This window comes from Brachycentrus maculatus, unplaced genomic scaffold (genome assembly GCF_059751285.1).
Source record: "Brachycentrus maculatus isolate JH-2025_06_01 unplaced genomic scaffold, ASM5975128v1 h1tg000498l, whole genome shotgun sequence".
Classification (NCBI taxonomy): Eukaryota; Metazoa; Arthropoda; class Insecta; order Trichoptera; family Brachycentridae; genus Brachycentrus; species Brachycentrus maculatus.
Window position 1 is genome coordinate 255,299 of NW_028281244.1, and position 17,216 is coordinate 272,514.

Below are 17,216 nucleotides of genomic sequence, written 5' to 3' on the forward strand. Positions count from 1 at the left end.
AACAAAATGTTTTTGTTTTCATATATATTTATATATTTTATTTATTGTTTCGGCATTAACGTTAACCCCCTCCCCCTAACTTTCCCCTCTCCTTATTTATAGAACAATTTTATATTTTATATTTTAGTTATTATACAGACCTGAGTGGTGGAAGTTTAACTTCTGAAACATGTATTGTAGTATATACTAAAACTCAAGTGGTAAAAAACAAGTGTTTTCTTTAATCATTATTTATATATTTATGCAAAATGTATAAATTTTTAATTTTTTTTTGTGTGTATAATAAATAGGTTAATATGGTTAAAAACAATAAAAATGTATTAAAAAAGAACTTCACCGACAAGACACATAAGGTGGCTTGGTGGGTCTTTGCAAAATATATTTTTTTATATGTTTAAAATAGTGATTTAAATAAATAAAATAAAATGTTTACAATTTACGTTATTAAAAAAAATATATTTATCAATACATGTTCCAAAAAGAATTTTTCAATTTAAATTCTAAAAAAATATATGCGAAAACAACTGAATTATATATTTGAGAGTACACACTTAAAAAAACCTAAGCAAAATGTGCGTTCAATAAAAATGCGTGTGATCCATCCCATTAGACTGAAAGAACACCGAAACGCAAATGATTTGATTGCGCAATGTTAAAACAGGTGTAGGTGCGGTTAGACTTGAATTTTTCAGTAGTTTCTTTAGTGTGTTTCCGGGAGCGTGGTTGGTCAGCTGTTGCATAATAATAGTGTTTCCTCTGTACATTATTACGACCAACCCGAGTAACCTGTAATTCATAAACTAAGATTCTACAAAGAGAATTTGCGCGCATGTGTTTAATTATATATGTTTTTCTGTAAACATGTACCTTTTAGCTTTAAAGTTTCCACTAGACGGAATTATAGAAACCCTGAGCCTTAAAAAGTAAGCCTTATAAAGCAGAGGGTTGAATGAAATAATTATTAGATTTGAAGAGTAGTTGTGCTTAAATTAGGGGATGCAAAATACATGACATAATTGCAAAATAGAACACAAAATTAATTGGGAATGAAAATATGCTAGAAAAATTTCTGCTGTTACTCTCTGGTTAAATGAGAAATAAATAAGAAAGATAGCATATTTGTAATATGTATTAGATTTAACAATGCTCATGATGCATTGAAAATATTATAAATCTATTAGACAATGTAATGGAAAAAATTTAAATTGCCAAATAACAGTAGCCGTCAAGAAGAGCGCTCTCCGCCAAGTGCAATGCTTATTATCGAGTGTGTTGCTGTAACATTCAAAAGATGATGCTGCCAAAACCGCTATTTTGCTAAACATATTTTTTAATATAGTGTGACTAGTAAAAAATAGTAATGTTTGCGTAATCTGAATTTACCTTAAACTGAGGCATTCGTAACTCGAGGTCTCACTGTATATTAATCTTAAAATAAAATAAAGTGAGGTGTGCTGAGATTTATGGAGTGAAAAGTAAGTGAGAAGAAAAGTGATTTGAGATAGTTTGGAAATGTAAAATGAATGAGTAAATAACAAATATTTCAATATTGTGTAAAAATAACGAAATCGAATACGTTGACAAGTCAGTAGTTGATGTAATCGGTAGGTGTGGATGAAGAGAAGCATTGAGTAGAAAATGCGAATAATGTTGAGCGGAGTGGCGTTCTTTCCTCTCATTCTACTTGCATTGAAGCAGTGTATTGGTTAGTTAGGTAGATAGTTTTAATTATCTTCATATTTAAAAAAAAAATAGTAACAAATGTAGTAATTTTTTTTTTTTACGTGAGGGAGTTTGATTATTAATTAACTCGATTATAATACTAATATCCAATGTAATACACTTTATGTCATACAGAACACTTCAGTAATTACAATTAATGTAATGTAATAATGTCAGTAATATAAAAATAATTAAGTCCACGATTTAACAAGATAGGGGAAATGATAAAAGGGTCGAATTCAGTTCATTATTTTCGAATTATTGTCTATTACCTTTTATCAAAATCCTTTAAAGGTCGAAAGGTGCATAACGTATTACGCCATACCTTCGAATAAAATACTGTATTTGTAGTTATCTGAAATTGTGTCATATTTTAGGAATTTCTTTTCCTTGTTGAGATGTAATAAACGTTTCTCGGAATGAAATAAAAAATATCAAGATACTATTTTACCCTTGAAAACACTTTCGAGTTTTTAGTTAGTTGTACATAATGAAAAAATTGAGATGGCGTAGTACTTAGATACACAGTGAACCATCTCAACACTCCTTTCTTAATTTTTATTATTGAAACAGTATTCACTATACTTTCATCCTTATTTTGCAATATACATGCAAGCTCTGTCGTCATGCGCTGTGCGTTTAACGGCTTATATATATATATATATATATTATATATATATATATATATATATATATATATATATATATATATATATATATATATATATATATATATATATATATATATATATATATATATATATATATATATATATATATATATATATATATATATATATATATATATATATATATATATATATATATATATATATATATATATATATATAAATATATATATATATATATATATATACATATATATATATGTATATATATATATATATATATATATATATATATATATATATATGTATATATATATATATATATATATATATATATATATATATATATATATATATATATATATATATATTTATATATATATATCGTATATGTACATACATATAAATAATTTCATTTATGTCTGTCAGTAATGGATTTCTAACTGAAACAGCGCATCAAATATCATTATTATCAATGATATCGAATCCATTACATCATTGGTCTAGTTATATTTAGAAATATAGTATTTCTTCTTTTGAATAAAACATTACCACAGCAAGATATGAACGGTTTTAATTCTTATATCAAAACACTCCGATATCCATTACTCGCTGCATTTTCCACGGCGAAAAGTTAATTCCATCCTAAGGGAATCAGAAAAGTATAAGTAAGAGTGTGGATTTGTTTTTGGATTTATGTTACAAAAAAACCATAAGATAATAATTTAATATTTTACATTTAGCGCCCTTGAGGTAGTATTTTACAAAAATAGCCTTTTATCAGCTGTCCAAAATTATTTTTACTGCACATAATTATAATTTTGATAAACAGTCAAACCAAAATAAAAGACCAAAGGGTCAGGAACATTTTTCTCTTATAAAGGAGGTCTCTCTTGTAAAATGAATAAATAAATATTTCCGGTTTCAAGACGTATCCGTCTTTTCCATCTTTTCGATATGTTGGCCTTCGGACAGACTAATAACAAATGTGATTTCTATTTTAAATACGGTTTAATATATTTATACAATATCAAATTATGAACAGCAAATAATTGTATTATTACTTAGTACTTAATCGATATTTGTATATGTTGTTTTCTGATGTTTTATTTTTAAACTGATAAGATCATCATTAAATATTGACCGATCACGTTAGTAGAAGGTTAAGTATCACGAGTATTAAATTATTTTAGAAAAAATAACTCAAACTTTAAATTGACGGCTATGAAGTTTAATAACTGAATTAAAACGAATGGCTTTTTTAAAGAAAAAGACCCATTGGACCATTAATTTTTTCATAAAAAATAGAAAATCACACTAATCGAATGCCTCAAAACAACATACTTACCATTCCCATCGACGCGAGCCATTATTTTTAATTACTTTTCCGTAACTCGAATTACTGGTTATAAATCAAATAATTTTCATTTAACGCTTTGGTCAGAATTGCGGCGCTAAAAATATGTACAAACACCTACGCAGAAACCTTCTGCGTCAGGTATCACCCAAAATTGGGTGCTTTGCCAAAAATAAACAAACCTTCTGCGCTTATCAATTTTTCAGGAATTTCAGCATTCAGGACGTATGTGCTTATAAATGTTTGTAGATAATTATTGATGTAGATAGTGCTAGGATTAAAAGCATGACTTACGTGTGTTATTAGTTCATGTTTCATGATTGATGAGTTCATTAAAAAGCTAATCATTTCTATGATAGTTATAAAAAATGGGGTTTTACTAGTGCTAATATAAAAATAAAAATTATACCGTTCCGAGAAAAATTATGTAATCAGGAAAATCAGGGCAATCTCACATTTTTAAACTCAAATCGAATCAAAGGACAAAAATTTGTTGTAAACAATATTGAAAATGATCTCTCGTTTGGCAATGAAATAAGGCTTTGTAGGTATAAATATATTCAAAAAGCTATAATCAGTTTCTACTGCCTTCTCTCTAAAGTCACGATTGTTCAGATATTTATTCTTCCATGCCTTTAAAAATAGATACATTCTACTCTTCCTACTTTTCGCATCCCTTAAATCTGTAAAATTATAAAAGAAAACTTTTTCATTCTTAACCTTGTAAAATGTGCAAGGTTTTTACGGCATTTGAATTTTATATTTAATTCAATGAATAAAAAATAACAATAAAACATAAATGATTTAAAGAATAACAGTTAATAAAGAGTTACATAAATATACATAAAAACACACTCATACATCCATATATACATACATTTAAATGTTTATATGTATGTTTGTAAAAAAAGCAGTAGAAGGCAGCAAGCCAAGAGGTTCTTAATGTTCTCATCCACTGGGTATAAATCGGGGACTGTATCCAACCTGCTGTGCTCAAACGGTTTCTTTTCAAAATAATAGAGGTTTAAAAAATACGTTGAGAAATGGATTATTTAAAAATTGATAACACGATAACCACAAAATGTATAAGTAAGTCCTTAATCCTTGCTACCTCCATATCAATAAAACTCCCCATAAAATATTTAACGAGCTTTGTATGAAATCGATAAACTCCATTAGTTTTTATGACCGCAATATACTAATATTATACAGAACTTTCTTAGATTATAGTGTCAGTACATTTATTTTTTTTACATATTATAATATGATTTTAAAAATAATACATCCGCATTTAAGTGCGTTGAGCACCGCATTAAAAAGACACTGTGTATGTCAGGACAGACGGTGTGGCGATCCATCCTCACTGCCTACCTCTGCAGTGAAACGGCGTGATAGTAGTAGTAAAATAATAAAATAACAAATTTGGATAATTCAAATAGCGCCATCTTTATGAAATACTACCTCAAGGGCGCTTCAAAGTAGTAAATATTTTGTTATTTTCCCCTCAAACGATTTTTACTGTGCACAAAAGCAATAACGCAAGCTTATATTGGTACTAATACGCACCCTGAGTGCCAATTAAATTCTTAACTAAGATTCCCTGTCTGACATCTAAAAAAGTTTTAGAAATAAAAAAAGCGGTTAAACAAAAATTAAATATAATTAACAATCAAATAAATTTATGTTTAAGTCCCATTTTTAATATTTTTCCCATAAAATCAAACCCAACCTAAACAGAGTTATCCCCTTCCTTGCTCTTACCCCTCCTTAAAACACCATTACCCCCAACCCTACCCTTTTGAAACCCAACAACTTGTACACTGTTTCTTTTTTATATATATGTTTAGTCATAAATTAAACCCTGAAGAGGGCAACAGAATGTTGCCGAAACTAGTTGGTTAATAAAAATGTAAGTGGATCAAAACACAAAGTATTTTTATTTCTCGAAATAATACATCAATATGATCCACAAAGTTAATGCTTTCAATATTAAAACATACATATATATATATATTTATATATATATATATATATATATATATATATATATATATATATATATATATATATATATATATATATATATATATATATATATATATATATATATATATATATATATATATATATATATATATATATATATATATATGTATAAATATAATATTATTATAAGTAATGGTCAATGTATTTGATACGAAGCAAAAAGGTGTATCGTTTAATAGATTAAGTAAGGCTAATGTGCGATTTATACGATCATAGTTAAGGGCATTAAATCCTGTTTTATTTTGTGACCTGCTAATTGCAAAACAAGGGTTTGCAGAATACGTGATCACGAGTTTCCGTTACAAATGGTTGGAGGCATAATCGTGAAATTATTATTTCTTTATAAGGCTTAATTATGGCTACTTGGTATTCTGATCACTATTTGTAAAATAACTCAATTATTAATTTCCAATCCGTTTCTCCGCAGGGGTAGGCAGAGAGAATAGAACGCCTCACCACTCTGTCTTTGCAATCATTATTCGTCTCTTCCACACTCCGACTCCTGACATGAGGCTAATCCCTCTTAAAAACAGGCCTATAATAATATGAAGAAGAAGAAATATTATATAGTATCAATATTAGTGAGAAATCACTAATAATTAATTCGACCTCCCAGGGAATCGAACCCGAGACCTCCAGCACAGTGTTTAACGCTCTAACCTTTACGGTGTGGAAGAGGACTGAAAGTTCAAACTTTTATGCGAATGCATATATACAAGATCCAAAATAAAGAAACACATTAAACAATAAAGTTATACCTGCTTCCATTATGCATAATATCTTTAAAAAAAGAAAAGTACATATTAAAAAAAAAAAAAAACTACTTCACAAATGGTTAATGGAGGTGCTTGATTTGAAATAGATCACACCATTCGGCCATGTCGAATTGATTGCATGTCATAAACAATTTTCTTTGATATTGTTCAAAAATACGTATTGTAAAATGTGTCCTCGTCATGGGAAATTTTTGCGAGGCACATTATTGTAATTTCTAATTTGTCTAAACTAACTAACTAACTAACCATCACGCCGCTTCCCCACAAGGGTAGGCAGAGAGAATAGAATGCCACACCACTCTGTCTTTGCAAACATTCTTCGCCTCTTCCAAGTTCATGCATCTTCTCACATACCCGCCGTTTATTACTTCTCCTAACCTGACCACTTTCAAGTTTTCTAATTTGTCTGATGAAGTGATTGATTATACAACGAGTGTTAGTACCATCCCGTGTATAAAATTCTATATCGGAGTGCGTGCGTAATTCATACAACGTATGAAATGTAATAGTATATCGCACTCTTAGTTCAATATGACAAACCACAAAAAATACATTGACATTAATTATTGTTTTGATAGTATTTTTTTAAAGAGGAATGACCCGTTAAACCCCAATTACTCCAAGGTTTGTTGGCGTGTAGGAAAGTTAGGGTTGATAAAAAAAATACATCTTACACACCCAGAACAGCTAAAACAAAATTTTCGTGAATTTATATTGTAATTAGCGGGAATCAAACCCCTGGCGTCAGTTTCACAGTCAAGCCTAGAGGCTTTGGTAGACCCAACTACTCCACAGCGCCTGTGTACGTATGATATTTTAAGATGATAATCTAAGTGTTATAATTTATTTCCAATTTCAAAATAAATTATCACAATAAGATTATTGACAAAATTCGATAAAATAAAAAAATTCTGGATACATTGAATATTGACAGGCACCATTCCAAAATTGAAAGCTTTACAGATATTGCCATTAGCCGACTATGAAATAATTAAACTTGGATATCTTGAAATAATTCCCTTTGTTAAAAGGCAGTCGTTAAATGCGATCTAATAAACTGTTATTGTTTTTTTTTATTTTTCGTTTTAACTATTGTAATTTTTTTTTTACTTTTGGCTCTATCAAACCAGTAGTGCGAGGTATCGGATTCGCTAATTATCTCATCTTTGAATCCTACACGTGACCCGTGACGTCACTGGAAAACAGGGTACACCGTGTGTGTCCATTTAGCGTGTATCTAATCAAAGGACACCTGAATTGCCATAGGAACGTCAATAATTAGTTCTCTCTGTGGGGATGATATTTCAGGCTGCTTCCCTCCCTTACTGCCAAAGCATAAATACTAATTATTCAATTATCTCTTTTTTTTATCCTTTGATGTAATTTGTTTCGAACTTTTAATGAAGCGCTTAGTTAAAATGGATCCTTATCTTGTAATCCTGTAGTTAATTGTTCGACATTACATTTTTAAAATGTAATATCAAGCTCATTTTTAAATAATTAAAATAATCAACGATTCAAAAAGTCTAAGTAACGATTTAGCTTTTTGAAATTCACTCCTACTTAAAGCACAAACGATATCAATAAAATGGACACGGAATGAACAAGCCCATGACAGTTGGAAAGCTTTGTTAAAACGCGGACATATTCTTTTTCAATATAAATAAATCCCAAATGGAGACAAACCTAGAATTTATGAACAAAGATTAAGACACAGTCAGAAAACTATTCAAAATATAAGTTTATGGAAAATTTCATTGGATATTTTCAGGCGTCTCCTAGTGTACGTATGTAAAATAATTCAGAAAGAATTTTACATATATTTTATGTTCTCTACAAATAAAAAGCTTACTTAACTCAATAGTGGATGGTGCTGAGAACTCACAAATGAAAAAAAACGTGTCAATGAAAGGGTAAACTTATGTTAAACAAAATTAAAAATTAAAAAAAAAACATGTGCAAAATGATTTTAATTGTAGCATAAATACAACTTTCAAACAAAATTTAAATAATACAACTTTTAAATAAATGGAAGATTTTTTTATTAATAAAAGCTTTCCTCATCCCACTATACATCCCACTCTAGTGACTCTCGTACACTGTATTTTGAGTTTGATCAATACATCTAGAAGTTTCAAGAATTTGAGTAGTGTGGTTGTCAATCATGGGAGAATTAGTGAATGTTACGAAATATGAATGTTATGAAAGTGATCACTTAAGCCATCCTATGACGGTCGTAAGCCCCGTAAATGCTCAGACCTCCATATTCTTCTTCGTCTATGTTGAAATGTAAAAAATATTATACAACTTTCAAAATTTGGGTAGTGTGATTGTCAATCATGGATAGAATGGCGAACGTTACACGTGTATAAAATGATCACCTAAACATGCCTATGACAGGTTGTTTGCCCTGTAAATGTCCTGTAAAACTTCTATATTATTTACTTTTAACATTTTTAGTGTCTCTAAATACTTGTTCACAAATCTGGATTCTCTACATTTATAGGAGTTATTTTTCATATTATTTTTTGACATCTCATCAAAGATGAAGAAAAATATGGAAGTCTGGGCATTTACGTAAATTCCCAGACTTCCATATTCTTCTTCATCTTTGATGAGATGTCAAAAAATAATATTCTATATTCTTCTTTATCTTTTTTGAAATATCAGTACATTATTTATCGCTGCTTTAATTTAGTAATTTATTATGGAAATGGATTAATCCGTATGCATTCAACTCAATACACGTCACCGTACACAATTTACCCATTAGTTTCCAAACTAATGTTTGATTTGTTGACCCTTGACTCTAGGGTGGGTCAGTAATGGTTGACCAATCGGAATTCCACTAATTACCTTTATCTACCCACACCATCCACCCTGTATAATAAATATATTCATGTAATCATTAATGTTTTCACTTTATTTAAACATAAATAGTAGTTTTATTTTGAATATTAAAAGCATTAACTTTGTTGATCATGGTGATTTATTATTTTGGGAAATAAAAAGATTTTGTTTTTTGATCCACTCACATTTTTATTAAAAACCAACTAGTTTCGGCAACAACCTGTTGCCTTCTGCAGGGTTTATTTTAATATAAAATAAATCCTGAAGTGGGCAACAGGTTGTTGCCGAAACCAGTCGGTTCTTAATGAAAATGTGAGTGGATCAAAAAGCAAAGTATTTTTATTTCTCAAAATAATATAAATGATAGTTATTTGAAAAAGTGGAGTTATGTAGAGCAGTTAAAAGAAAAGGCATGTCATGAAAAGATCGGAAAAACCTAAAGCTTCGAATAGTCCTATTAAAATGCTTATCAAATGCCATATATGATTCTTCTTCTTCATACCCTTATCCATATAAATGCAGTGTAACCTCGATCGTTAACACATGAAGGAAAAGTGATCAGCCCTCCGCTTCAGGTAAGTCGAGGGTAATATTGAATAAATATTAGAGTGAAAAAATAACATATATTTATTTGACCAACCCCCCCCCCTTTATCGAACCCGGGACTTCGAGAATAGTAGCCGAGCGTATTGACCATTACACTACGGAGGCTGACAAAATTATGATATATAAATTATTGAATGTCTGATTTTCCTAAATGGTCTTTACCTCAATTGCAGCGCCGTTTTTAAATGTAACAAACTAAACATTTCTCATTGTGAACGGCATGTTTTTTGACTTCTGTCAATCATGGGTAGAATTGGTGAATATTACACGTGTGTAAAGTGAACACTTAACCAAGCCTATGACGGTCGTAAATAAAAAAACTCAAGAAAACCAATTTCGACGAAATAAAGATAACGAACTAAAAAATTATTTTTCATATTTTCAGCCTTTCAGTGATGAAATTGAATCTTTTTTCATTCGGAAAAATCAGCTGAAAAATATCGAAACACTCTTATGAAACGGAAAATGAAAATGTAATTTTTAACCTGTAACCAATAGGAAGCCTTCGCAACCCGAGGGAGGAAATAGAAGTCTATAGATTATTAAACCACCTGATTGCAATCCTGAGGGGTAATTTTTTTTGCAGCCTTAAAATTGAAAAGAAACGATGCGCTATTCACAATATCATACCTGCAATACCACATGTTTTTCAATTTAAAAATAATGTATTTTATTAAACCTTTACTTATTATTACTATGATAAAAGTCCCGAGTTCAATTCCCAGTAGGACCAAAGTAAAATATAACCACTTATTGTCCTTACTCGTATATATATATATATATATATATATATATATATATATATATATATATATATATATATATATATATATACGAGTACGGACAATACTCTAACGCCAGGTGCATATGGATACATAAAAGTGAATAACAAATTACTTTTTTAGTTTCTCTTAAGTTGAAGCATTCAATTTAAGTTATAATTGGTAGACTTTTTTTAAGTAAATAGGGGAGACGAGTATCTTTAATGACGAGACTTCAGGAAGAAGAGTTTTCCAGAAAACAGTATATATTATACTCGTAGATACTAACAACACCCTACCTTATTATTAGTTTTCGCAACATACCATTCCGACAAGTTGCGCTAAACGAGCGTAACACTGAACATGTCTACAGATAATAGATGTGCCTGATAATAAGTAATCGATACTTTTTCCGTTACTCGACTAGGGTAGTATTTTTTTTTTACTTTTTCCGGTTTATATTTATTTTAAACCTAAGTTTTTATGTTGAATTATCATTGGAACATAGAATAAGGAAAACGTAACAAAAATTTTCCTCTTCAAAATTTTTAATAAGCACGATTAATTACAAAATATATTCAATATAAATTTCATACTTTGATTTAATAAAAATAGACATACCTTTTTATTTAGTTTGTCAATACCATATACTCTATATATATTATAGATATAATGGGAGGAAAAAATGGGAATCGATATATTTGTGTCACAACAAAAAACAACCATCACGACATTTCTCGCAGAGGTAGGATGAGAAAATAGAACGCCACATCAATATGTCTGTGCAAACAATTGTCGCCTCTTCCATTTACGAGTATATGCTTCTCCTTGTATACACGCCGATCATTCCGATTTCTGGCCTGACCGCTTTCAAGTATTTAAATATTTTATTGTTCCAAGTTTTCGTCATTTTAGAGATAATTATAATATAAAGTATTTTTTTCTATCATTTTATATAGCTAAATTATTGGAAAGCTTTATGTATCACTTATATCAGATGTCTCATCGTATTTATTGCGTATTTATTTCAGTTGAAAATGGTATTCATAAACGAGAATTCCTTTGTAAATGAGTCTGAGCATAATATTCCTACAATGTATTCTGTATTTATTAAGCTAGTACATCTCTCGGTCGTCATTTAAATGAAATTAAACGTGGCATGTTCAAGATGAGTTATTTTACTTACTCAACTTTGAAACGTGCTCTGGATGACAATGGAATTTCATTATTATACGTAATATTTGTATAAAATATGCTTTCCTGGTAATTTTTACTCGAAAAATTGAGATTGTAACTACGTTTGACTGGCGTTCATTAAGTCCTAGAATCGAATGAGAATTTTGATAAATTGTCATAAAGTTTGAAGATTTTTTAAAGAATAAATTTACCACTCAATTTGGTTTAAAAAATTCAATACTACGAAAAAAAATCCGTGGATCGATTTTTTTTTTTTTTTCGAACTTTATAAATTTTTCAATTTAAACATTAAGTTCACCGTCTATGTGTGAAAACTAACGATAAATCTACTCTATTATATTTCAAATTTTGTGTGAAATGATAGGCAATCATGGTTAGAACAGTAAAAGATAGAAATGACCGCTAAGATCAACCCTGTAAATACTTATGACGTCCATTTTCCTTTCTCGATAACTTTTTTTATTTTTCTATAACAACCATTATTTAAGCTAATCTGTCATTTATTTACAAAAAAAATACAAACTTTAATAATATTTTTAATTAACTAATGTAATTACAACGTTTGCCTTCCAAGATGTAAAGCTCATGTTTCCAAATATTTTTTGTTCTAGCACACCCCTGCTAAAGCTCCTCGGCCGAGGTAAGGAAATTACCGGAATGTCACATCATACAGAGAGGATGAATAAAAATATATTACCCACTTATCAGTCTATATATCTATCTCTGGGACCTCTAGTACCTCTAAAAGAACTCTTCAGTGCCCACTCCAAGGCCGGCTCCACCCCTATTGGGAATCTATGATGTAAACATGTATATCGTCGTAATAATTAGAGTCAAAGATAATGAAGATATAATAAATAATAATAATACTTATTTATCATGGAGCACATTCATTTCAACTGTTGGATTTATTATCACTCGTATTATACAATTAATTTATTAATTTTATTATCATGCTTAAGCATGCTAATAAAATTCTTCTCTTTTATCTTCGACAATTGAGTACTTCTTACATTCATGAATTTTATGACATGTCCAACGAATTTATCTTTCTGTAAATGACCATCAAGTTATGCAAATAAATATCGGAGGGATGAAAGGTGTCTGCAATTATACAATATGCTACGCATCTCTTTGGGAGAAATTCTCGTAACCTGATTTTGAACATTAATCAAACGCCATTGTTTTGAATTTTTTAATTTTTCGCTGGCTTTTGGGTCATATTTTTTTTCAGAAAAAGACACAAATTGGAGTTCATTTAATTGAAATTCAATATAGGTTTGATCAACGATTTACATTTTAAATTTCGGAATATTATAACGCTTTGTGTTACAATATTACAAAAAGCCAAATGTGATCGAATCCACGATGATTTTGTACAAATTAATAATTGGATTCTTTGAACAATTTAACGTTTCGAAATATTTTTTCGTAATTTCATCAAACGATTCAATCAAATACTAATTTATTCTGAAATACATTTTCAGTAAAAAACTGAATTTCAAAAGTACTTATGTACCTATTATTTTCTTAAATTTTTAGAAATAAAAACTTTTCTTCATTAGGTTATTTTTTTTGTATTTCACAATAATTATCTGTTCTATTTATTTTAACAATACTATAATATTGAATAAATACGTGTTTTATCATGTTCTTCAAATCAAATTGATTGTAGGCGAAAGGGGCGATATTTTCACGAGGAAAACATAATATATAACAACTATGGATATATAGTCAAAAAAATTGATGTGATTTCAGCAAGATGCCCATAGATTTGGAGATATCCAATGATATATCTTTTGGTAACTGTATTTTATAACAATAATATGAATATTTTTAAATAGATGTTTTAACTTGTATTAAAATAATTTGAAAATATTTCAAAATTAATCGCACCCCAATGGTCCGTTATATAAATGCAACCATCATATAAATGCAGTATTATCTTGATCGTTAACACATGAAGGAAAGGTGATCAGCCTTCAGTTTCAGGTACCAGTCCAGGGTAATATTCAAAAAATATTAGAGTGAAAAATCACCTATATTTTTTTGACCCCTCCCTGGGAATCGAACTGAGACATCCAGAACGGTAGCTGAGCGTGTTGACCATTACACTACGGAGGTGGACCGTAGGACCGTTATTATAAGGGTTGATTTTTTCAGAAGGTTCCTATCTCTCGCAAATATGAATTTCGGTATTAAGATCCATGTTCAAAAATAAATAAACACGTGTTTTACCATTCACCTTACATACCAGTATTATATGTTTATACGAGAAGAAAACTATTTTCCATTAAAGTTCAGATTGAAAACTGGATCGGACATCCAACACCTTTCAATTTTCCATATTCTCCGTATTTATTATACTCTCCAACAGAGTTACGACATAAAATAAACTTGTTTATTGAAAATTGTCATTTACAAGGAGAAGAAAACAACGACAAAAAATTAACTATCTTTCAGAAGCATGAATGAGGGTTCCATTGCAATAATGATTTATATTAATAAACACAAAACGTTTTTTTTACCAAATTATACACCTCATAACTTTTTTTAAATATATATGTATCTGAACTTGAAATGAAATATCTATCGTTTAAATGAAAAAGGTATAAGTATGAGAATCTCAGGGGGTAACAAACTAACTAACTAATCATCACGCCGCTTCCCCGCAGGGGTAGGCAGAGAGAAAAGAACGCCACACAACTCTATCTTTGCAAACATTCTTCGCCTCTTCCCACGTTCATGCATCTCCTCATACTTACCCGCCGATTGTTACGACTCCTAACCTGACCACTTTCAAGTATTTGGCATACTTGATCGTGCCATGTTTTTCTCGGTCTTCCTCTGCTCTTTTTTCCACTTACATTCGCCTCATAAATTTGTTTTACCGTTCTTTCCTCACTCATTCGTTCTACATGTCCAAACCATCTCAACACACCTTTCTTAATTTTATCGATAATGCTTATCTCAGCTTTGCATTCCTTCCTTAGGGGGTACAATCTGGTATTTAGCTTAAGTGATCACTTTACGCACTCATGTAACGTTCACCTTTCTGCTTATTCTGATCAATAGATCATCAATATTGTATTCATTTTTGGAACTTGTATATATGCAATGGTCTTAGACTATATTCACACGCTGGTACCAATTCGTACCGATTGATTTGATGGCACATGTGAACGTGAGTAATGAAATGGAGGAGGAAAATTAAAAGCATAGTTTTTCATAAATATAGAATGGAAGGCTTCCTAGAGAAGCTGACGAAGAGCTTCAACGTCATCATAAAGCTGCTTATGGAGCACAGATTGGGGCTGGACATGTGGCAGCTGGTCTTCTCACTTCATCCAGTATTATTTATTAATAACATTTTGTTTATAAACTATTTTTATTCATACACATTTTATACGTTATTTTTAATACTTCTACGTTATTTAATCATACATATATTTACGTATATATAAATATATATATATATATATATATATATATATATATATATATATATATATATATATATATATATATGTATATATATATGTATATATATATATATAAATATATAAATATATATATATATATATATATATATATATATATATATATATATATATATATATATATATATATATATATATATATATATATATATATATATATATATATATATTTATATATATATATACATATATAAATATATATATATATATATATATATATATATATATACATATATATATATATATATATATATATATATATATATATATATATATATATATATATATATATATATAAATATATATATATATCTCTTTTTTTCTATCTATCTATCTATCTGATTCTGACTGTTCAGAATATTATATTTTTTCTATCTGATGTCTTTTGTTTTATTCAGCGCGACGCATGCGACATCTGGTGGTAGATCTGTTTTATGTAGGTACTATATGTAAGTACTAAAATGTATAGGTAGGTACCTAGTTATTTTATATATATTTATATGTATATATATATATATATATATATATATATATATATATATATATATATATATACATTTATGTTTATATATTGTATATATATATATATATATATATATATATATATATATATATATATATATATATATATATATATATACACATATATATATATATATATATATATATATATATATATATATATATATATATATATACATTTATGTTTATATATATATATATATATATATATATATATATATATATATATATATATATATATATATATACACATATATATACATATATATATATATATATATATATATATATATATATATATATATATATATATATATATATATATATATATATATATATATATATATATATATATATATATATATATATATATATATATTGTATGTACAACATTTTGAGTGTGTCCAAATACTTATTTACAAAATCTGGATTATCACCAATTACGTGAGTTATTTTCATATAATGATTTGACATCTCATCAAAAATGAAGAAGAATATGGAAGTCTGGGCATTTATGGGGCTGACGACCGTCATAGGCTGGTTTAAGTGATCACTTTACACACGTGTAATATTCACCAATTCTATCCATTATTTGCAACCACATTACTCACATTCTTGGAAGTTCTATATATATATATGAAACAATTTGAAACATTATTTTTGAATCACTAGAACTTCACTAGAAGTGAATTGAATGAATATTGTAAAGAAAAAATCTCAAAATTTTATCAATGTATTATAATATTATACTATTGAGAGTTATTGCAATGGCCTACTTAAAAGTTTTTACACGTTAGCTCATTATTGAACTGCTCGTGTCTTTCACGTATAGATACCACTTGTGAGACTGGGTTTGACATGTGTCACATATTAAATACGTACTTGTTTGCCAATTTCGACGAATATTTCCTGGTTTTTTATTCATCTGGTGTTGATGTTTTCAATTTCCATGTTGAAACAAGCTAGCAAACCTTAAACAGTACACTTATAAAACCCTTACCGTACCCCAATGGTGCATAGGGCACTGCTTCATATAAACGCAGTGTTATCTCGATCGATTACACATGAAGGAAAGGTGATCAGCCCTCCACTTCAGGTACCAGTCCAGTGTAATATTGAATAAATATTAGAGTGAAAAAATCGCTTGTATTTATTAAACCCCCCTGGGAATCGAACCCGGGACCTCCAGAACGGTAGCCGAGCATGCTGACCATTACACTACGAAGGCGGATATTACACTAGAGACCCAA